Raw genomic sequence first — 25,895 nt, forward strand, 5'->3', positions numbered from 1 at the left:
TGGTAAACTGTATGCATGTATGTATGTGTATGTTAGAGTGGTTAAAATGTTTAGTCTAGTTAATAAAGTCTTGTTCATATCACACGTAAAGTTGTCTGTGTCTCAAGCTCATATTTGGAAGTCAATAATCATATCGATCTTGACTACTTCCTCTTAGTAGTACTTGGTAAGAAAAACATTTCCCATGCCCCGGAAATGTACATTTCTATGAATTAATTAATAACCAATATTGAGGATTCACTGATTGACTGAGTAATTGGTTGTAATGTTAATGTAGCTACATAAAAGTTAATCTGATTAACTGACCCAAATATTCATAATCAATAATAACAAGTTATGATTGGTTATTAATATTTCATAGAGCTAATTCGCTACAAACTATAGACATGCCTACCTTTCAATGCTAAATTTATATACATGAAAGACAAGATGATGTTTTTATGTTCGATAATAAAACAGCATGATATAAAAGTGGGCTAGTATGAGTGTTTACTCTAAAATGGTGAATATTAGAATGTTTAGACCTCTGTTTAATGTTAAATACTGTGTTTGTGGATGTCTGCTCAAACGTAGATATTTATAATATGGTAAAAATAATGTTTCTTATTTTGGAGCGGCTCGATCGCTTCAGTAAATGTTCTCTGCACACGCTGTGAGTTTGGGTCACTCACGCTGTGCATTTGAAGGCAAAACGCGCCAAAGAATAGGCTTCATGTTTTTACTCCAATCTCATTTCTTAACGTCATAATGAATGGAAACATTTGAAGTAACATATGATAATCCATATATATATATTTCTCTAGTGTAGTGTAGCCTACTGAACTGTTCCTTTTTAACCATTTATAGGCCGCCTGCTATATGCTATTGTTGTTATTATTTTAATGCAGCCCTACAAGTATATGCCTACAAGGCACAACAAACTTTGTTGAATGAAAAAAAAAAAAAAATGAAATCGCAGTTTTAACCAGAAAAATCTAAAATGTATTCCCAAAATCATGCAGCCATATAGTTTTTCTTGATATCAGCATGTTCACAGTTGTTGGTTTTTTTTCTGTTGTTGTTGTTGTTGTTGTTGTTGTTGTTGTTGTTGTTGTTGTTGTTTTTTACAGGGGCCAGATGCCACTGAGGAGTTCTGCTGACTTCAACATTCACATGAGACTCTGTACATGAACATGGTAAAATGAAAAATCAAACACCTTGGAAATAACAGGTATGTACTATGTTTCAGGAATGGCACAAAGGTGTGTGACTGTTCAAGTCTCGGTCTTTAGATCAGTGTGTTCTATAATGTGCTTTTTTGTCCTGTGTTGTGTATCTTTGGATTATGTTGTGTTGTAAATAATTCCAAACAATCAAAAAGCCATTATTTTTTAAATCTCTGCTCATTATTGTGCAAGGTTCCTCATAATGATAGGGCCTGATTGCACCTGATAGGGCCATTATGGGGGGTCTTTGTCTTTCTCAGGTGTGAAAAATCAATATTCATGATGATTCATGCCTCCTCGCATAGAGATTTCTTACACAAAACATGTCTTACACATTTTAAATCAGTATATTGTTTTATCTGAATGAGTACGCAGGATGATTTTCACATAGTTTTGAAACAAATATTATAGGTTACGATACAATTTTCAACAGTATAATTAGAAATAATCAGTATGGGTTTCATGACCTTTTTTCAGTGACATTTTTTTTTTCTCAAACCAATCTCAATCTACAAACTTTTACATACATGCTGCTCACATATTATTGTAGCAGAGTTTGTGCTGAATACAGTGTAATAAGACTTTAGCCATGAAAATATCACAAGTAACATGAGCATGTAAGAACACCTCCAGGTCCCAGAAAACACCTCAGACCCCAGAGGGTTAAGGCAACACAGGTAAGTTCACAGTGAATTGGCGGGAGACATGGATACAAAAAAATTATACATTTTATTGAAAATCGGAAGAGACTTTATATAAACACAGAGAACAAACCATCGATAACATTTAATGTAGACCACAACAATTACACCATTTAACAAAACACACAAAGAGCGACCTGAGTATTCAGCTACATCAGAATTCAGGAGAATGAAGCAGGGACATGATAGCAGGGAATAAATGGCACAATACAGCCTCCACAGCAAGTAACCTTTCCCGTACACCTGTGCATAAACACTCACGCACACACACCACTCATGACATGGCACTCGTGCTGAAAAGACAATCACCAGCAATCCACCCCTGCCTTAAGCACTCAGCTCCTGTAATAACAGAATGAAGTTATACACGACTTATCACAGTAGAAACAGTCACTTCACAACAGACAAAACAAATTGGAATAAAGTTTCACCACTCACAGTTAACCCCCTCCAAGTCAAACAACTTACAAATACTGATCACAATACCAAAATAACTAATACAAAGAAAAGAAAAAATGAAAATGATCACTTATTGCCACACAAGACTTCACATTTCACACTTAAGAATTCACTTTTACCAGGTTTCACATTACCTTGATTTAACACAAAATAAAACTCCTATACCCTTAAACCATAACAAACTATACAAAACATAAATGTAATACAATAGCAACCAAACAAAAATTCATATTAACAATCTTTGCAGTCCAACAAACACTACCTATAGCCTACTAAAGAAAAAGAAAATATAAACCAGAACACACACACACACACACGCACACACACACACACACACGCACGCACACATGCGCACACACACACACACACACACACACACACACACACACACACACACACACACACACACACACACACACACACACACACACACACACACACACACACACGCACACACACACACACGCACGCACACACGCGCACACACACACACGCGCACACACACACACACACACACACACACACACACACGCACGCACCACTTCAGTAACGAACACACAAGGAAGCAAATGTAATCCAAATGGCAACAGCAAAGCAACAGCGCCTCCAGACGGTAGTCCCACGCAGTGCAACGACACGGAAACTAATCGCCCATGCAGACGCAACCAATCTGTACTTAATGCATCTATAAAATTACAAGTAAAACAATCAGACAAACTCTCCACAATTAAACTACTGACAACTATTAATAAAAAAAAATCAGTCACTCAACCCATAATAAGTTAGAAGCATATACCTTATGAGTGTGATTTCCAGGAACCAAATCAATCAGGCAGACAACACACATGCTTGGAAGTTGAGGGCTTGTCCAGTCTATCGGGAGGACAATGTGCACACTAAGTTAACCAAGCGCCTCCGTACTGAATTGCAAACACTTATAACTGGCTGTGCTTGAATCCGTCTAACCCAAAGCTTTGGCTGTGCACAAACAAGGATGCCGCTACAATACGGGTGGCTACTTAGATGAAAACACAATCATGACTTTCACCTACCAGAAGAGGGACAACCTCAACCCAATGCCAGCCGCGGGACTTCAACGCCGCCCTGAAAATAGGCTAACGTTAGCTACAGTATGCCATTGACAACCCAGCCAACATCACCAAACATACCTGGATGGCGACTAAATGACGACACTGGAAGAAGGGGCGGTGACTCATGACGCCATACACTCTAGCCAGACAGTTTATATACGCTCTACTGCAGCCCACTGATAGGACGAAATTTAATAAGTAGACTAAACAACCAAATACGGGCAGGAAGAACTTCATTGGACCTGCCACAATGACATGACTCAAACTGTTTGGTAACTGATACGACTCACCACAGTTGTTTGATGGACTCATAAGCATGGATGGCAGGTTAACAGTCTAGTGAAATGCTAACGCGTTGTGCTAGCAATAGCGATTTAGATTAATGTGACAGACAATCAGTGGTGGGTAAGTTACTCAAAAAAAAGTAATCCATACAAATTACTAATAACTACTTTAAAATTGTAATTTGATTACAAATGCATTACAAATCAGATTACTAATTACTTTACCTTCAAGTTACTTGGAAAACTTATTAAAACTACAAGAATACACTACAAATGAAACTTAGTTCTTTCCATCATTTAATATTGCAGAATACAGACATCCCAAGTCTCCGGGAGTCTCCCGCATGTTGATAGCGGCTCACTGATGCCCGCAAATTAGTTCAAATCTCCCGTAATCTAGAGCGAGCGAGAAAGAGCGCGCATGCGAGACAGAAGAGAGGGCTGTTTCTCAATATGTTCTTGTGGACTTGTGAAACGTCATCAGTCGCTGCCCAAGTACTGTTCCAATTCAAAGTTCACATCTAGCCAAGTCCAGTTAAAGACCCCTGATGTGTTCCTGATCCGCCCCTTTTACCCAGGATGCATCGAGAGGTGACTTTAACTTTGTAGCCTATTAGAGAGCTGACTTATGTTTGGCTGAACTGTTTGCTTTATTTCTAATGGTACAGCTTCTTATACCTTTTAGGCTACTTATACTTTATACTGGATATTATTGAGCATTAAAACTGACATTTAACAAAAAGAGACAGGGTTGTGTAATTTTTTTTAATATATTTTAAAATATATAGAATATTTTTTATATTTATTTTACTATACATTCTCTTCACTGTATGTACATGTATAATAAAATAAAATGACAAGCCTGTCTCTGTTAAATGTCAGTTTTAATGATCAATAATGTTTCATATTTTTAAAATGAAAACAAAAAGAAGCAGGGTTGTGTTTTATATATCGTGTTGTTATAAATATATGCAGTGAAGATAATCAATGTACGCGTTGCCTGAACCACATTTGTGTGGCCATTAATATGTTTACGATTTTTTTAAATGAAAAGAGGCAGGTTGTGTTTTATAACATATTTTGTTTTATTGTTGACGAAAAGAGGCAGAGTTGTACTTTATACCATATTTTGTTTTATTGTTGCCTGAAATATAGCTACATAAAGAGATAACCGGAGTAGCCAGAGCGTGCTGAGTGACGCGATCAAGAACGCCGCGGTTCCGTTTGCAGAATAACCGGACTCGCACCCTCTCGTCCTCGGGAGTTCGTTCTCCTGAGTCAAACTTGGCAAGTCTGAACTACCAAGTTCTACTGAACTACTGAACTATTGAGAAACGGCCAGACTGTGCTCCAAACCATGTAGGGCTGCGTGTGTGTGTGTGTGCCTCATGAAGTGCGTTCTCCGGTAATTCATTAAAGCGCATGCTGACGCAGCCGGCCAAACGTGATTAGAAATCCATTTTACTAAATATTTTTTTCTTAACAATACATTTGTAAAGCAAGTAACTTAATTTTATTGACATCAGTAACTGTAATCAGATTACATAAATTTAAAATGTATTGAGTTACTTTACCACGAAAAGTAACTTTCGTTACTTTGTAACGCGTTATACCCAACTCTGCAGACAATATTAGATAATATCAAATATATTGTGATTATTAAGTTATATTAAGCAATATAAACAGCAAGGAAAGATAGAATAGAAAAAAACAAAGGTATATGAAGCAACAAATAAAATCTAACAGTGAAAACAGACCATCTGGAAACCATCCACGTGAATGTGTGAAACAGACCTAACAAACACCCCAGCTAGGTACTTTATGGCTATGCAAGCTTGTAAGAGATGATCCTAGCTAAAGGAAGAAGATGTTAACCTTAGGCAGTTTTTTTAAAAGACGGATTGGTTTGGAGAGGGCACAGCTTGAGCCCCACCAAGATAACGCCAGAGGTTGTTTGATCCCCAAGACAAAAGATCCAAAACAGACACTCTTCTCAAAGACCTCTGTTTGACCTGAGCTCTGAAACTCTGAATCAAACATTGTTCAACTGCATAATTCTATATCATGTTTGCAACCTATGTGATTATTAAGCTTAGATCACATACTGTATAAGTAATGCAATTGTTATAACTATTGAATGGTTGATTGAAAGTGTGCCTTGCTTGGTACCAGTGGTATGTATCTGTTCATAATTCAGAAGACGGCTTGATTGAAATCTGTCTAAACTGTACTCTCTGTAATCTTCCATACAGCGGGAAAGTTAAGTGACTTATCAGATAACTGGTAATTTATGTGAGGGGAGGAGAAACAGCAACCTCTGAACCAAAGACAATACCTAATTGGTCAGAACCTCTCAAAGAGGCTGGACAGATCCCTCAGTTTAAAATCTACGGACAAAAACAAAGCATCAGACAGAGATGGAGGCAGATCAAGACAGATGAAAATGGGTTAAGAACAAACAGCTTCATTCAAGCCATATAAATCGTCTCATTTTTTTTCTTTCTTTTACTTAGTTTCATTTTCTCTCCATTGATTCTTGTTTTATAAGTTAAGTTTTGCCGCAAAGTTAGTCAACGACTCTACAGCCTTTGCCCCTTCAAAGCTTCAACTTCAGCCACAAGAAAGACTCAATTTATCTAATAATCCGTCATCAAATTAACATGATTGGCCAACCAAGATTGTCATTTCTTACGCGACGAGGCTGTCAGCCGACCAACGAACCAGGGAAACCGTTCGGGTCAGGTTTTACAAAGTGCATAGATTACTAGACGCTTGGGAGTTCATCATTTCACTCTTTTAAAACTCATTCTTTCCTCACTTTCATTATGTATAGATTTGTGTGTGCGTGTGTTAGGTATTAGTTTTAATTTAGAATAATCAAAAAAGTCTTGTTTGTTATTTTTTTAAAGAGAAGTGTCTTGTGTTATGTGTTTACAAATTTAATGTCTTAAACATCTTACCTTGTTACCTTGCTAATAAATAGTTTTTTCACTACAGTTTGGATATTCATAAAGTTGATGTTACAGCCCATTCAAATTAACGCTTGGCGATTCATTTGTTCGGCTGTAAAGTAAGTGGCTCTTTCAAAATTTCCTATAAATGTATTAATAATTCCCTAAATTATTAAACTGACCTGTTTCCCTTACCTCTTTCCCTAGGAATCCTCCCATTGTGGGCTTTGGTATTCACTGACCAAAGCCCCCCTTGGCATGGATGCACTGGCACACAGCTGGCCCATTTATCAGGGAGGACGGAGAACAGGTCTTGTTGGTTGAAACGTACTGGCCCAACCGGACATGTTTTTCTGAGCTTATGCTTCTTGTGACAGCCCCTCCCTGGCAAATTCCCCTAAAGAAGGACCTCTTTTCTCAGGGATGGGGCACCCCCGCCTAGACCTCTGGAACCTCCACGTCTGATGGTAGACTTTAGTGGCCTATCACCATAGCGTGACATAACGACCCAGTGGATGGTAAGTCTCTAGTGAAGCACGACCAGATAATTGGGTACCTCAGAGGTGCCAGGAGATTGAATCCTCCTAGGACACACTTTATTCCCTCATGGGATCTCTCTGTGGTCTTACTGGGCCTACCGAGAGCTCCTTTCTATTGTGCTGCTGGAGTCAGCCGAGCTTAGGACCCTTTCATTGAAGATGGTGCTCCTGACTGCTCTCATCTCCGTGAAGAGGTTTAGGGATTCTCACGTGATCCTGAGACCCCGGCCAGGCTATGTGCCCACTACCCCTTTTAAGGACCAAGTGGTGAACTTGCAAGTGCTGCCTCAGGATGAGGCAGACCCAACCTTGTCGTGGATGTGTCCAGTCCACGCCTTGGACCACAAGCTGAGCTTCAGAGGCTCTGAGCAGCTCTTTCAACTGTTTTGGGGGACAGTAGAAGAGGAAGGCTGTTCCGAACCGAGGATGGCCCACTGGACTGCCATTGCCATTGCATACCAGGCCCAAGGCATGCCTTGCCAATTTAGGTGTACTTGCACACTCCACAAGAAGTGTTGCATCCTCCTGGGCTCTAGCGAATTGCACCTCTCTAACAGACACCTGTAAAGCAGCAGGTTGTTTGCCAGATTTTAAAATCTCCAAGTTTATCCAGTTTCGTCCTGTGTGCTATTGGGCACAAACAGGTAAGTTGCGGACAATGTATGAGTGTACCACTTGCATATAGCGCCTTTCCCCTTCCTGATGTTAAATACTTGTGCTTGTATGTCCATGGTGTATCTTACTTTTCAGCACCCTGCGCTAGTCGAATTCGGTGGAGGAATTACACCCTAGGCCCAGTTCTCGTGATGCATGCACCTTCGGGTCAGCCGGCATACAAGAGCTAAGTGCTCCATATGTTGTGATTCCCTGACTGTAATCCTATATGGGGTATCCTCCATGATACGGTTTCCCTGATGGTAAACCTCTGTCTTCCCCTAGGCAGAGCTCAGCCTCTGCATCCAGTCACTGTAATTGTAGAAGTTCCTCCCTCTTAAGGTAGGACCTACCACAGAGACTTCTTTCCATGTGAGGTTCTTCCTGGTGTGTAAGTCCATGTGATGTATTCTCCACAAGTTAACCTCCGTTCAGGCAGGATGTCGTCTCCATAGTGTTCCTTATCTGCATGGAATAAGAAAATGCTTCCACAGCATTTCCTTAGGCCTACACAGACGTGAATTAAGAAAAAAAGACGAAAAAACAGCTAAAGCTACCTATTTCCATGGTGGTACGCATGGTACAAAGGACTATACGGCTTAAGTGGGGCGTTAGGTAGGTTACAATTTTGTGAATGCATTTGTTTACGAGCACATGGGGGCTTGCTGACATCTGCACTGCCAAAACCTCGTAACATGGTTCAGCTGCTGTGGTGTTTTCCCCTGACAGATAGGCAACTTCTCAGTTGCTGTTGTAACCTCTATTCCCTGATGGAGGGAATGAGATGTAGTGTCCCTCCAAACACAGCGCTTAACTTCCAGCTGAAATGGCCAGGAGACTGTCTCGGCTCCTCAGCACAAACCTGAATGAGTGGATAAACGTTCCTTTTATACCCGTATGTCCGGGGGAGCGGCGCATGCAAATTCCACTTGCCAATTTTCAACGAAAATTTCTCAAAATATCAGTGGTGATTAGGGTTCCCAAGTATGATGCCTAGTGCCAGTCATCAACACCACGTCTCATTCCCTCCATCAGGGAACTGAGGTTACAACAGTAACCAAGAACTTTTTTTTTCAGTGCATCAACCATGAACTGACTGTGTGTGAATGCAGTCAGCCTCCAATGCAATCAGTGTGTGTTGGTTTTGGTGTGTGGTTTATTGGTATCTGTGGGTAATTTTGCTTCATATTTGCTTTTGGATGAGCGTGTTCCCTTTGGTGGTGGATGAGTACGACCTGCCCTCTTGTCCTTGTCTTGGCATTGCTCACAGACACTCACAAATGATGGCGTCTATGAATCACAGCAGAGTATTTTAGTGTTTGGGAATGGAGCATTGACATCGGCCACATCACAACCAGCAATGCCTTGTGCTCGGGTTGGTCCTGGAAAAACAAAGTAGGATGTTCAGTTGTTCAGAAGTGCTTTGTAGAAAACAAACTGTACATTATCTTGGCTTAAGATGCATTAATGCATCATCACAACTACATTCAAGACAACAACAACTTGGACATTCAGTATGAGAATTGTTCTGAATCAGAAGTATTGCAGGGTCAATACAGCAAAAAGTGGGATACTTAAGCTTAATCTATCATTATGTGTGTATTATTCTTCACTAAGTATCAGTTAAATTAATCCTAAACTTACATGAGGTCATATTAATATAGCAATTTAGATTACATTTGAAAAACAACATGAATTACAAATGGCCAGAAGTGTCCCACTGTATCCCTCAACGATTCTTGAGTACAAGGACAAAAAGGCTACAACAAAAAAATGGTTATATGTCAGAATTATTTTGGATTGAATTGTTTAACGTGTTCAGAGATTGTAATTTATATTCTTCCATTTGCAGACAAAATGTATTTTCTTTTATCTACAATATTATTCATTCAAATGGATAAATCTAACATTAATGGACAATCACATACCTGTCAAACTTGAAAAAAAATATTATTCAATTATAATCTCTAAGTCTCTCTCTTTCTACACTGAACAAAATTATAAACGCAATAATTTGTTCTTTGTAGATTTTCGGTGTACACAAAAGGCCTATTTCTCTCAAATATTGTTCACAAATCTGTCTAAATCTAAAGCACTGTTAGTGAGCACTTCTCCTTTGCCAAGATAATCCATCCACCTCACAGGTGTGGCATATCAAGATGCTGATTAGACAGCATGATTATTGCACAGGTGCGCCTTAGGCTGGCCACAATAAAAGGCAACTCTAAAATGTGCAGTTTTATCACACAGCACAATGCCACAGATGTCGCAAGTTTTGAGGGAGTGTGCAATTGGCATGCTGACTGCAGGAATGGCCACCAGAGCTGTTGCCCGTAAAATTAATGTTCATTTCTCTACCATAAGCTGTCTCCAATAGTTTTTCAGAGAATTTGGCAGTACATCCAACCGGCAGACAGCAGACCACGTGTAACCACATCAGCCCAGGACCTCCACATCCAGCATCTTCACCTCCAAGATTGTCTGAGAACAGCCACCTGGACAGCTGCTGCAACAATCGGTTTGCATAACCAAAGAATTTCTGCACAAACTGTCAGAAACCGTCTCAGGGAAGCTCATCTGCAGTTGAGCGGAACATCCAACCGGCAGACAGCAGACCACGTGTAACCACATCAGACCAGGACCTCCACATCCAGCATCTTCACCTCCAAGATTGTCTGAGAACAGCCACCCGGACAGCTGCTGCAACAATCGGTTTGCATAACCAAAGAATTTCTGCACAAACTGTCAGAAATCATCTCAGGGAAGCTCATCTGCAGTTGACGAACTGACTACAGTTTGTCGTCGTAACCGACTTGAGTGGGCAAATGCTTACATTCGATGGCGTCTGGCATTTTGGAGAGGTGTTTTCTTCACGGATGAATCCCGGTTTTCACTGTACAGGGCTGATGGCAGACAGCGTGTATCGCGCATTCGAGAATTGCGTTGCGCAACAGACCTGTCTCTCCGGGCCACCAAGGAGACGGCCAAATCAGTGGGCCGTTCTATGGCAGCCCTGGTGGCCACGGAGCGGCATCTTTGGTTAAATCTGTCTGATATAAAAGATAAAGATAGGTCTGTTCTTCTGGACGCACCACTGTCACCTTCAAGTTTGTTCGGCGACGCTATCAATTGTGTCGTCGATAGGTTTCAAGAAACGAAAAAACAATCGGCTGCGTTCCAGAGGTTTCTTCCTCGACGTTTCGATGTCCCCGAGACTGCTGGGCGGAAAATGATTATTAAATCCGAGCAGTCTCGTCTGAGTACAAGCTCCTCACAGCACAGAGTGCATCAAAAACAGAGCGTCGCCACTCGGGCTCCTCCACAATCTGGGGAACCTGGGTGGCGGTCGCAGTCCAGGCCAGCTAGGGGTAGGCAAGATCTAAGGACTGTCATCTCTAAGAAGGCTTGGGCTAAGAAGAAGTGTGGTCCCCTCCGAGGAGGGACGATTTCGAGAAATCGTTCATCCCCGGCACCCTCTGGGGGGCGATTCTCTGAGGAGAGTCACAGCGCTGCCACATCGGTTGTTCCCTGCCGGTTCGCCGCTTCAGGGCACCGAGGTGTCAGCGTCCCCATACGATTCTCCGAGGAGGATCGTAGAACGGTCAGTTCGGTTGTTCCCTGCCGGTTCGCCGCTTCAGGGCACCGAAATGTCCGTACAACCGAATCCCGAGGCCAGTCTCGAGAGACTGGTCCCCTTAGTAGAATTTCTGGCAGCGTGGAAACTACTGCCAAATATTTCTCAGTGGGTCCTGCATATAATAGAAAAGGGTTACAGAATTCAGTTCGGTTCTCGTCCGCCCAGATTTCAAGGGGTCCTTCCCACAGTGGTGGACCCAAGGCAGGCTCGGGTCATGGAGCTAGAAGTACTGACGCTTCTGCGAAAAGGGGCTATAGAAAGAGATTCTCCTCCCAGCAGAGAGTCAGGGTTTTACAGCCGTTACTTCATCGTTCCCAAGAAGGATGGGGGGTTGCGTCCTATTCTAGATCTACGTCAGTTAAACAGCAGAGTTCAGAAACTCAAGTTCAAGATGCTTACACTCAAACAGATTGTATTACAGATTCAGTCCGAGGACTTGTTTGTCACAATAGACTTGAAGGACGCTTACTTTCATGTATCCATTCATCCTCATCACAGGAAGTTCCTGAGGTTTGCTTTCGGGGGCGAAGCATACCAATATCGGGTCCTTCCATTCGGCCTAGGTTTATCACCCCGCACCTTTACGAAATGCGTGGATGCAGCGCTGGCTCCTCTGAGACTCCAGGGCATTCGCGTATTAAACTATATCGACGACTGGTTGATCCTGGCTCGTTCCGAGCAGTTGGCAGTTCGGCATCGAGATATCGCTCTGTCTCACATAAAGAGGTTGGGGTTGCGGCTAAACACCAAGAAGAGTGTGCTCCTCCCAGCCCAGAGGACCACTTTTTTAGGGGTGATGTGGGATTCGACAACTATGCAAGCACGATTGTCTCCAGCACGTATTTCTGCGATTCTCAAAGCCGTAAAGATGGTAAAACTAGGCCAGTCACTCACTGTGAAACAGTTCCAGAGACTGGTGGGTCTCATGGCAGCTGCGTCCAACGTAATTACTTTTGGCCTTCTGCACATGAGACCCCTGCAGTGGTGGCTCAGGACCAAGGGGTTTTCTCCGAGGGGAAATCCGTTTCGCACGATCAAGGTCACGCGGTTATGCCTACGTGCCTTGGTCATGTGGAAGAAACCTTGGTTCCTCGCCCAAGGCCCAGTATTGGGGGCTTCTTGTCGACGCGTAACGCTATCGACGGATGCTTCCCTCACAGGCTGGGGGGCGGTCATGAGTGGCCACTCGGCGACAGGTGTCTGGCAGGACCATCAGCTTTCGTGGCATATAAACCGACTAGAGATGATGGCGGTATTTCAGGCTCTCAAATACTTCCTGCCAGACCTGAGAGGCCATCATGTGCTTGTCCGCACAGACAACACATCGGTGGTCTCTTACATCAACCATCAAGGGGGTCTGAGGTCCCGATTATTATGCAAACTGGCTCATCAGATCCTCCTATGGGCCCAGTGGAAATTACTGTCACTCAGGGCAGTTTATATTCCAGGGTGTTTGAATGTGGGAGCAGATATCCTGTCAAGGCAGGGGCTGAGGCCCGGGGAGTGGAGACTTCACCCCGAGGTGGTGGAGCTCCTATGGGAGAACTATGGTCAAGCTCAGATAGATCTTTTCGGATCTTACGATACAACCCATTGTCAGCTTTGGTTCTCCCTCACATATCCAGCTCCTCTCGGACTGGACGCTATGGTACAGGTGTGGCCGAGGCTGCACCTGTACGCATTCCCCCCGATATCATTGCTTCCAGGAGTTCTGGAGAGGGTTCGCCAAGAAGGGGCTCATCTATTATAAGTAGCCCCGCACTGGCCGACCCGAGTGTGGTTCTCGGACCTAGTGTCCCTTCTGCACGGCTCTCCCATGGAGATTCCTGTCAGAAGGGACTTGTTATCTCAAGCAGGGGGCACGATATTTCACCCTCGCCCGGAGTTGTGGAAACTGTGGGCTTGGCCTCTGAGGGGGCCCAGCTCTTAGAATCCGGTCTCTCGACTGAGGTCGTTTAGACCATCCATCAATCCAGAACTTCTTCCACGAGGAAACTGTTCTCTACATGGTGTGGAGAACGTTTTTTAAATCCTGTTAACTGCCCGGTTGGTACAGTTCTCAATTTCCTACAAGACCGTTTCTCTGCTGGATTATCTCCCTCCACCTTAAAGGTGTACGTAGCGACTATATCTGCTTATCGCTCCCCTCTGGGGGCTTCTTCTCTTGGGAGAGATCCTCTTATTATTCGTTTTCTCCGTGGTACATTGAGGCTGAGGCCTGCACTGCACTCTAGAGCACCGGCTTGGGATTTGGCCTTTGTACTTGAGGGTCTGGCCCTGGCTCCCTTCGAGCCTATTGAAGAGGTTTCAGAGAAGTTCCTTACACTAAAAACTCTATTTCTTCTCGCTATTTCTTCTATCAAGAGAATTGGAGATCTGCAAGCCCTGTCGGTGGCTCCTTCATGTTTGGAATTTGCACCTGGTATGGTGAAAGCATTTTACACCCTAGGCCGGGTTACATTCCTAAGGTCCCCACTAATGTGGGGGGCCCTATTGTGCTGCAGGCTTTTTGCCCTCCACCTTTCATTACCCCAGATCAGAAAAGTCTCAATCTGTTATGTCCCGTTAGGGCTTTGGATGCCTACGTTCACAGAGCTGCCCTGTGGCGTAGATCAGAGCAGTTATTTGTCTGCTTCGGTTCAACCAAGAAAGGTTGCCCTGCATCGAGACAGGTAATGAGCAAGTGGGTAGTTGAGGCTATCTCACCTGCTTATGAAGCGGCCGGACAGCCTTCACCTATGGCTGTCCGCGCCCATTCTACTAGGAGTATGGCTGCCTCTAAGGCTTTAATTTCAGGGGTTTCCCTTCAGGACGTTTGTAATGCGGCAGGCTGGTCCTCACCGCATACATTTGTCAGATTTTACGACCTAGACCTCTCCACTCCCGGGGCTAGGCTGCTTGTTTCTTAGTGTGCGCAAGGACTCCACACAGAACGGGCATTTCTCTTTATGGCGTAGTGGATATGGGGTTCCCACCGCGTCTCTACGCAGCTCGAGTTCCCTTGAAAGGGAACGACTCAGGCTATGTATGTAACCCTGGTTCCCTGAGAGGGAACGAGACGCTGCATTCTCCTGCCATACTTCCTGCATGCCCTGATCGACTTGCTTCAGGCCTTTTCAGAAGCTGTCGCGGTCTGTTTTCTGGTGTGCTTTATAGCTTCCTGGTCTATGACGTCACCCGCCTATGATGTCTCACTCTTCCATTGGACTGATTATACACGTGCTTCACGACGCAATCACGCAGAGCGTTCCCACCGCGTCTCAACGCAGCGTCTCGTTCCCTCTCAGGGAACCAGGGTTACATACGTAACCTGAGACGTTTGCTGATGTCAACGTTGTGGATCGAGTTGCCCATGATGGCGGTGGGGTTATGGTATGGGCAGGCGTATGTTATGGACAACGAACACAGGTGCATTTTATTGATGGCAGTTTGAATGCACAGAGATACCATGATGAGATCTTGAGGCCCATTGTTGTGCCATTCATCCATGACCATCACCTCATGTTGCAGCATGATAATGCACAGCGCCATGTTGCAAGGATCTGTACACAATTCCTGGAAGCTGAAAACATCCCAGTTCTTGCATGGCCAGCATACTCACCAGTCATGTCATACATTGAGCATGTTTGGGATGCTCTGGATCGGCGTATACGACCGCATGTTCCAGGTCCTGCCAATATACCTTATTATGCAAAGGAGATGAGTTGCACTGCGTGAGGCAAACGGTGGTCACACCAGACACTGACTGGTTTTTGGACCCTCCCCCACCCTCCACGGACCTCGCCAATACAGTAAAACTGCACATTTTGGAGTGGCCTTTTATTGTGGCCAGCCTAAGGCACATCTGTGCAATAATCATGCTGTCTAATCAGCATCTTGATATGCCACACCTGTGAGGTGGATGGATTATCTCGGCAATGGAGAAGTGCTCACTAACACAGATTTAGACAGATTTGTGAACAATATTTGAGAGAAATAGGCCTTTTGTGTACATATAAAAATTCTTAAATCTTTGAATTCAGCTCATGAAAAATGGGGGCAAAAACAAGTGTTGCGTTATTATTTTTTTCCTTGTAAATAATACAGTGTGAGGCACGTCTGACAAAAAACTAAATTGTGTGCATTAATTTGTAGCGAACATATTACAGTTTTGATTTTTGTGTACATGAAATAATATGCTAGTTATTTCAGTATTAAATGTAAACCCTAAAAAATATACATGATCAGTTGTACTGTAATTAGATTTACGTGCCTTTAGTGCCCTGGAATAATAAAGTTGTATTCAATGGTATGGCATTTCAGTCTGCAGTGGCTTAATATGAGTTGTGCCTGAGAACAAATATCTCATTTACATTTTCTGTGCTGAGCTAAATTAACACTGTTGTACATGTCCCACTGTTTTATATTGTTGATTGGAGTACCTGATCTGATATTGTCACGGTGAGATGTGGAGATAAACCCAAACGCAGACAGTATAAAATAAGACACGGTTTAATGACAAAAACAGGAAAACAAAACCCACGAGGGGGCAAAACAGATGGAACACAGAATACCAGACTGACTAGACTAAACTGGGAAACAAATGAACAAGAAAACAAACAAGACTTCAAGAGATGCTAACAATGACTAGATGTACACAGGGTACTCACGATCAACGTATAACAATGAACCGACACAAGACAGCAAACACAAGGGGATTAAATAGGAAGACTAATCAAACATAACAGGTGACCCGGGTGAAACACTAATGACAGAATCAGGATAACAAGGGGGCGGGGTAACGAGACAACACAAGCACATGACCAAAACACAAGGCCATGTGCTTGCACACAGAACATGGGTCTGTCATGATCCTGCCAAAATACTAGAACTCACAGACCTGATGGCAGAATCATGACAGTACCCCCTCCTTAAAGAGCGGCTACCAGACGCTCCCCAAGGAGACATTAAACGCGGGACAAGACTGACAGAGACATAGACCAGACCCAACAAAACATGACAAATAATAACAGGGGCATACAAGCGTGAACAATGACCGGGTTGGGGTGAAACATCAGAAAAAATAAACAAGGAAGGGGAGGCGGAGGGACAACAGAGTCTTTGAGCGAGAATCCAGGGTGGGTGGGCGGGACGGTGATCTTGGAACTACAGGGTGTGGGCTTAGGACGGGGGACCCGAACGGACTTGGGTGGAGTGGTGTGAGTAGACGGAGAAACAGTCCTAGGTTGAACCATGACGGGGGAAACAAACGGGAGTCCGGGGGCAGTAGAGACAGGGAAACACGAGGAGACAGTCCGGGGACTTCTGACGGGGAACGTGGTTGGTGATGAGACAGGACTGGGTACCGCGCTCACGGCGACGGGCTCTGGAACAGCGCTTGCCGTAGCGGGCTCTGGAACAGCGCTTGCCGTAGCGGGCTCTGGAACAGCGCTTGCCGTAGCGGGCTCTGGAACAGCGCTTGCCGTAGCGGGCTCTGGAACAGCGCTTGCCGTAGCGGGCTCTGGAACAGCGCTTGCCGTAGCGGGCTCTGGAACAGCGCTTGCCGTAGCGGGCTCTGGAACAGCGCTTGCCGTAGCGGGCTCTGGAACAGCGCTTGCCGTAGCGGGCTCTGGAACAGCGCTTGCCGTAGCGGGCTCTGGAACAGCGCTTGCCGTAGCGGGCTCTGGAACAGCGCTTGCCGTAGCGGGCTCTGGAACGGGCACTGGGTTCAGCTCCGAAACACCGAACACCGGCCTCTCTAAGATCCGAGCCAGACGCTCCAGATAGTCCCAGCTCAGGAAGGCAGACGGGGCGTGAACAGTCTCTAGCTGGACAGACGGGGCGTGAACAGTCTCTAGCTGGACAGACGGGACGTGAACTGGCTCTGGCTGGGCAGACGCAGGTCTCCTCCTCTTCTTCCTCCTGATTCGCGGAGCCGATGATGCCTCGGGAGTCGAACTGGGACGAGTCTGTTCTCCAAGCCTCACGAAGCCTAACCTCAGATCCTCCGGGATCACCGGCAGACAGGCAGGAGGTGACGACACCATGGGACCCTGTGACTCCCGAAGAACCAAGCAGTCCACCATGTCCCGGAACGGGCGGTGGGCCAGCCTCTCCCGTTCCGCCAGAGGTGGAGGAACTTTGAGACCCGCGATGAGGTAACGGTTAACCAGGCTCTCCGGTAAAAACTTTCTCTTTGCCTCCACGGCCTGAGCATATCCTCTCAGGGACCTCTCTCCCTGGGGAGGGAAAGGAAGCTTGCCCAACTTGCTGTCGTTGATAGCTGACTGCCACCATAGTTCCTGGTCAGCTGATTGTTGTTGTTGTGGGGATGACATACTGTCCGCTGGGTTCAGAATGGGTCGGTTCATTCTGTCACGGTGAGATGTGGAGATAAACCCAAACGCAGACAGTATAAAATAAGACACGGTTTAATGACAAAAACAGGAAAACAAAACCCACGAGGGGGCAAAACAGATGGAACACAGAATACCAGACTGACAAGACTAAACTGGGAAACAAATGAACAAGAAAACAAACAAGACTTCAAGAGATGCTAACAATGACTAGATGTACACAGGGTACTCACGATCAACGTATAACAATGAACCGACACAAGACAGCAAACACAAGGGGATTAAATAGGAAGACTAATCAAACATAACAGGTGACCCGGGTGAAACACTAATGACAGAATCAGGATAACAAGGGGGCGGGGTAACGAGACAACACAAGCACATGACCAAAACACAAGGCCATGTGCTTGCACACAGAACATGGGTCTGTCATGATCCTGCCAAAATACTAGAACTCACAGACCTGATGGCAGAATCATGACAGATATGCTTCATTTGAAATATTTGAGTTTTAAATACCCTGCACTGGTGAAATATATCTCAACAATCAGAATGAGTAAATATTGATTCAAATAATAATGATTACTAGTTCTAGTTCCATGACTTTCCAATAGCTCTCAAACAATTGTTTTTACATAAACTCACATTAGAAAAAGGTCCATAATGCGACAAACCTTTACTGGCAAAAAAACAAAATTGCCTTTTCATGAGTTGTCCTTGAAAGTACATTTAAGACCTACGGTGTCATACTTCCACTCTATTCACATTCCACATCCATTTATTTAAGTTGTGTAGTCAGGCCGTCATTATTACAAAATATACACCGTCTGATTATTTAGGACATAAAATATAAGTTAAGTTCAGTGTTTCTGGACATGCCACAGTCTCCTCTTAAACATTCAACATTGCATAGGCACAGTGACAACAAATTTCACAAGATTTTAAAATGGATTCATGTATTGTTTTTACTGCAGGATATTTGAAAGTAAAAAAAAAAAAAATCTTGATAAATTATTTTTTGTTTGCCAAATTCCAAAAATTCAAGTCTGGAACATTCAACAATCGGAAGAGAAAGCAAACAAAAATCTATCTTTACAGTGCTGGACAAGAATCTCTCTCGGAGGTTAATCTTTCATATAAAAATATATATTTTTTGTAATACTTTATTTTACAATGTCTATGTTACACGTTACATGTACTTACTCCAGTAATAACAGTAAATTATGCTGAATTATAAGCATCTGACCCTAAAGCAAACCTTAATCCTAACCCTGTCCCTGTAGTAACATGTTAACTAATATTACTCAGTACCAATTTGTGTAATTAAACTGTAACAACAACCTTAAAACAAAGTGTTATTGTTTACTCAATAAAAATGCTACAAAATGGCTATGCTATAGTTTATACTCCAGAAGATTAAATTTCATTATTTAGTTGAAATGTCCTTATGACCTAGAGGACAAAAAACAGATACTCTCCCCTGGCGTCCTTGAGCCATTAACCTCTCATTTATCATTCTTCCTAACTAACTTCCCTTTGTCAACCTTGAGTCTGTCTTGTTTAAATCAATGGCTTACTGCTCACAGACTACTACACACAGACATACTGTATACTGTACATACAGAATATACATATCGAAATCTGAGTTAGATGTTTTATTTACAACCCCAAATCAGAAAAAGTTGGGACATTTTGTAAAATGCAATAAAATCAAGAATCTGTGATTTCTTCATTCTATTTAACCTTTTATTAGCTGACAAAAGTACAAAGAAACGTTTTCCAATGTTTTCACTGACCAACATAATTGTATTTTGTACATATGAACAAATTTTGATTTTGATGGCAGCAACACACCCCAAAAAAGTTGGGACAGAGACATGATTACCACTGTGTCACATCACCTTTCCTTTTAATTACACTTTTTAATCATTTGGGAGTTGAGGATACTAATTGTTGGAGTTTTGCTAGTGGAATATTTGCCCAATCTTGTCTGATACAAGACAGCCGCTCAACAGTCCGTGTTCATCGTTGCCTGATTCTATACATACATACATTTTCCATAAGAGACAGATCTGGACTGCAGTAAACAGGCAGGCACATCCCTTCTATGGTGCAGAGTGTTTAGAAACCACTCAGTTGTAGCACGTGCAGAATGAGGCCTGGCATTGTCTTGCTTCCCAGGAAAGATGTCATCTTGATGGGAGTTTATGTCTCTGTACAATCCAAATACATGCCTCCATGTCAATGGTACCTTCACAATAATGTAAGTTACCCATACCGTTTGCAGTGATGCACCTCAATACCAGCACAGATGTTTGCACAGCGCACCTGCGCTGGTGAAAGTCTGGTTGGTCCCTTTCGTCTTTGGGACTGAGAACTCGATGTCCATTTTCTCCCAAAAACAAGCTGAAACATGGACTTATCTGACCACAGCACACATTCCCACTGTCTTCTAGACCATCTGAGATAGGCTCAGGCCCAGAGAACTCGCCGGCATCTCCACATAGAACTGATGTAAAGCTTTCTCCTTGCGTAACAGAGATTCAAGTGGAATTTCTTAAAGGGTCATTCCACCGGTGGAGAAATGAATATGTATTGAAAGTGGGTCAAATATGTAGTAGAGTAGTATCATAAATTTCTAATTTGGGACCTTCTTGGCCGATAAAAGGCAGAAAATAATTTTTTAGTGCTTGTGGATTGTAGACAACAATCCCCATAGTGCATTGCAATGCTCAGCTCCGCAGACCACTCCCACTACAGTAGCTAGTTTAATGGTAAGATATTTGTGCAATGAACCTGCCACGTTAGCGTGTTAACAAAATTAAAATAAACTTACTTTACAGAAAGACGACCATTTGACCCTGTAGGCTTTGGCTGACGTTGCCAGTTGACGTTATGTATTTTAAAGTAGGTCTCCAGGACGCCGCTATCCATACGGGGTGCGAAAGTCGTGGGAGCAACAACACACACGTCCGTGTCATCCTCCGATTCCGTAGCACCGCTGGAATTCTCGGCAGCAGACAGACTCTTGTTCTGTGTCCATTGGCGCACAGTGAGAGCATAGGCACCACCAATCTGCCCCAGCTCGAGCCATTGCGGGCTCCTCGTCCTCGTCTCGTCGGCTGTGGTGACAGCAGCTTCAGCCGCCTCCTGTTCCTCCATAGCCCTCAGCCTCTCGTCGCTATACTGTGGCTCATAAAGGCAGCCACGAACATCCGTTTCTACCATAACTTCGTCAAAATCCAGATCCTCCATAATGCATCCGTCTGCGTATTCAGTACCTTCGTCCATATTTTCAAAAAGTTTCTGTCGGTGAAATCAAACGCACCGGCACTGATCTGTGATAGGTCTGTTAGCGCATTAGGTCAAACCCCCTATGGGCGGGTTTGAAAGGGCGGGAACTAGTGCTTGTAGTCTTCACAGAAGTCCCCCCCTTTTACACTTCTTCCTACAATGACGTAAAATGACGATTTTTGCGTCATTGTAGGAGGAAGTGAAAAAGGTAAATAGAGGATTTCTCTCATCTCAGGGGAAAATGAAAGAGTGTTGCACGACCATTCAATAGTATGACTGGATTTCTAACAATGGAAATCTTAATGCAAATGGGTGGAGTGACCCTTTAATGCAGAGTCAGACTGTGTTCAGTGAAAACGGTTTTCCAAATTACTCCTGAGCACGTGTCTGTATTTAACGGATTAGCATGATGGTATCTTGTGCAATGCCATCTGAGGGCTCAAAGGTCACGCACATTCAACAGCGGTCTACTGCCTTACCCAACACAGACTGAGATTTCTCTGGATTCCCTGAATCTTGTGACAATATTATGTATGGAAGATGATGAAAGGCATAAATGCTTTGCAATCTTGCATTGAGAAATGTGATTTTTTAATTTTTTTGACAATTCTCTCACGATATTTGGCACAAAGTGATGAGCCATCTTTGCTTAAAAAGACTGAGAAGCACTTTTACACCCAAACACGATACCCTCAACTATTACCAATTCACCTGCTCACTGTGAACTGTTTCAAAAGACTTGGATAATCTAATTTGGATAATCTTTTCACTTATATTTGGTCTCTGTCCCAACTTTTTTGGGGTGTGTTGCAGCCATCAAAATCAAAATTTGTTCATATTTACAAAATACAATTATGTTGGTCAGTGAAAACATTGGAAAACGTTTCTTTGTACTTTTTTCAGCTAATAAAAGGTTAAATAGAATGAACAAATCACAGATTCATGATTTTATTGCATTTTACAAAATGTCCCAATTTTTTTTCTGATTTGGGGTTGTATATTGCTATAGCTGTCTGCATTGGAATAAGAAAATAGCACAACCTCACGTTTGATTGTGGTAAGGCACCCAATTGTAACAAGAAACAGTCTGCATTTAAACCTGCTGTTTAATTCAGAGCAGAAAAATTGGTGGTTAACACCTCACTTTTCTCTACATGTTTGGGTTATGAGCACAGGCTTCACCTGTCTGTGGATGACATCCAAGAGCTCATGAGAAGATTCTTCAGGGTCTGAGTATAGAACAGAGCAGATACTGCTTGCCGTGCATTCATGTAAAAGCTATTGATTTTTCCTCTCTCTCTTCCTATTCCAATCAATACGTTTCCTGTGCAATGCATGCCAAAACAAAGGGCAAAAATAACAGAACAAGTGGCCTCATGTTATCTTCCAGTATCTTGTAGTAAAATGGTAAATCTTGTAAATATGACATTGAAACATTAAACATAGCCAGCAGCTGTCATCCAGCCTTCTCGCCTGGTTTCCATCTGAAGCTAAGGGGGTTAGTACCTGGATGGGAGACCTCCTGGGGAAAATTAATGTTGCTGATGGGAGGGGTTTTGATGAGAACAGCAGGGGGTGCTCATCCTGTAGTTTGTGTGGGTCCTAAAGCCCATGACACACCAAACCAAGATCAAAGACTAGCGACGACGAAAGCTGCGTGTTGCCGCCTCATGTCACCCACATCTTGGCCGAGAGGCTGCAAATGAACACACTGCAAAAACCACTGTCATTGGCAAACAAGCACGTATATTCTGCACCTATGTGAGAGGAAATATCTGTCTATATCAGCAGGTGGCAGTGGTCACATTCATCATTCAAAAAGGGAAACCGGATCTAGTACTGTGGATATACAAACCGCAAACAAAGCAGCGCTTGCTGACCATTCTGAATATAATGTTTAGCAGTTGGTCTTCACTTATTTCAAGACAGACTGCCATGTTGTTATGAACATATTTGCATATGAGGAATGCACAGGGCAGATAAATAGGTAAAATTAGAAGGGCCATCTGTGTGCACTCTTGACTTTGTTGTTTGCTTGCTTATGTCACTTACATTTAAGTGTTCTCTAGTTTACTAAGCTGAACAGCCAATCAGAGTGGTCTCTCTCACCAACTGCCTGACACCAATTCAACGTGTACAATCAGCCACCAACGGGGATCCCAACTGGTGCTGATGGTGATGCTATTGGGATGCTATGCTGAAAATAAGTACACAGACACACACAGATAGGCTATATTAAAAGATAAAAAAGTTTCTACATTTACCCTGCTAAATTAAAGCAGAAAATTGTCATCACAGTCTATGAAAAATGTTGATCTTCTCAGTTGCAGAATGATAGTTGCTTCCAAATAGAATCATGCTGACAGCATCCTGCATTGCATGCTATCACATCAATTCTCACTTGAAACCCCTCATCACACTAAATGAGCACACTAAAATAACACTGGCACAAGCACCACCAGTTATCCCTCTTGTGTAGCTACCCCTCACCTACTCTGTGTCAGTGCCTCATGGTGAAGTCAGTCAAACTGAAGAGGACTTGGTCAGACAGTACAGTATGACTATATATATATATATTTTTTTACCCCCACCAAGTGTAAACATTGACAGCAAATTTTGATTTAGTCATAGTATTTTAATAAAAATACAACTTATTTTTAGTAATATTTTAGTCATCTGAATTGTTTTAGTTTTAGTGTAGTTTTAGTCAAAATATCATAAGACTTGGCAACATAATATAAAACAGATTTAATCAACTAAAATATAACAGTCAGTAAATAAGAAACATAAATAAGAAGAAATAAATACAATATAACGGTTACAGCGAGCTCTCAGAGAAGAGTGAAGGCAGGAGCCAGATACAGAATAATTTATTAGAATATTAACAAACAAAATAAAAAAATAAAAAAACACAAGAAAATCTGGAAAACCAGGGAGCAGGAATGAGACCAACGACATAACATCCACCAAAGGAAAAGTCCAGACAACAAACACAGGAACACAAGGGCTTATACACACAGAGGCTGTGTCCAATATCACCCCCTATACCCTTTAATAGGGCACTATTTGGGGGGATAGTCATTTGTAGTGTTGTCCGAAACCATAGTGGACATTATTGAGTGCATTCATTAAATCTCACAATGCACCGCTATAACGAGTGTACAACTGATGTACACACCTGTTGACAACCAGGGAACTAATCAAACAAGAAAACTCAAAAAGACTACAAAAAAAGGCACAGAGGACAAGAAACAGGAACAGAACCAGGGCAAACTAAACGACCAGAACACACACACACACACACACACAGGAACAGAACCAGGGCAAACTAAACGACCAGAACACACACACACACACACACACACACACACACACACACACACACACACACACACACACACACACACACACACACACACACACACACACACACACACACTCAATCATTCCAATCAATCCAATCAATCAATTAGTAACAAAAGTCCAGGAGGGTGGTGGAGCAGAGGCAGATCAGGGGGAGGGATGGAGGGCACGGCCCATATGGTGGAAGAGGGACAGTGCCCGGTTGCATAAAGCACATTAAGTTTTTCCCTTAAGTATGATACTTAAGGGGCGATTTCCCCTTACCTAAGAGAATAACTTAAGGGTGTAGCATATAATCTCTTAAATGGTTCTCTAAGGCAAGGGAAACATTTAAGTGTTTCACGACAGCGATCCTGGATTCACGTTATAAAAGTCTGTTGTTGCCATAGATTTCGCAGTTTCATCAAATAAAGTAGGCTAGGATATCGTAATGGATAAAGAAAACAAAAAAAAAGAAAGCCTAATTGGACAGAGGAGGAGAAATGCATTATTCTTGTATCATCCAAAATTCATCCAAAATTGGACAGAGGAGGAGAAATGCATTATTCTTGATGAAATATGATAAAAGAAAAACAATTTTCAAAAGCAAACTAAATCCCAATGTAACTGCTGAAAAAAACAACAGAAACAATGGGAAGAAATAACGGAAATAACAATGCCAGGATTCTTGATGTGAAGAGGACGGTTCAGGAAGTCCTTAAAAAATATGAAAACATCTCTGTGGTCGCGAAAATGAGCTGAGCGCTTAAAAGAAAGAAGCAAACAAAACAGTTAAGTATGGCGAACAGGACGGCCGAGGGACGTGAGAGAACGGCGCGAGGCCGGTGGTGCGATTGCTTAACAGCAACACCTGTGAAGCACACCAGTCTCGCATCACTCACGGAGGAGCGGAAGCATAAAGGAGGAGCGACGACGTGATAAACGGTATGCTTGCAGCAATTTTTCATCGCTAAGATGGTCCAAAGGGTTCTCCCTATCCCTAAAAATGTTTCTTTGCACATAATGATCTTCAGCTGGTTCCATCAATTCAGCAATGTCGTCTTATTTTTGTCCGCGTTACTCTTAAGGTTACGATTTCCAAACCTTTAGTTATACTTAGGGAAATGACCGTTAAGGGGTTTTATGCAACACTTAACGCTTTTTAAGGGATTACTTAAGTGAAAAAACAGCATTTAAGGGAAATTCTAAGTGTTTATGACGTTTCACTTAAAGAAACCCTTAAGTAACACTTTCTGCAACACCCTTAGGGTTAAGGGAAAAATAAGGGCGAACTTAAAGGTGCAATGTGTAATAATTTTCAGTATCTATTAACAGAAATGCAATATGAAATCCATAACTATGTTTTCAGTGGTGTATAAAGAACTTACTTAATAAACCGTAAT

Source organism: Siphateles boraxobius, unplaced genomic scaffold (assembly GCF_051911475.1).
Source record: "Siphateles boraxobius isolate OS27281-9 unplaced genomic scaffold, OSU_SipBor_1 22, whole genome shotgun sequence".
Taxonomy (NCBI): domain Eukaryota; kingdom Metazoa; phylum Chordata; class Actinopteri; order Cypriniformes; family Leuciscidae; genus Siphateles; species Siphateles boraxobius.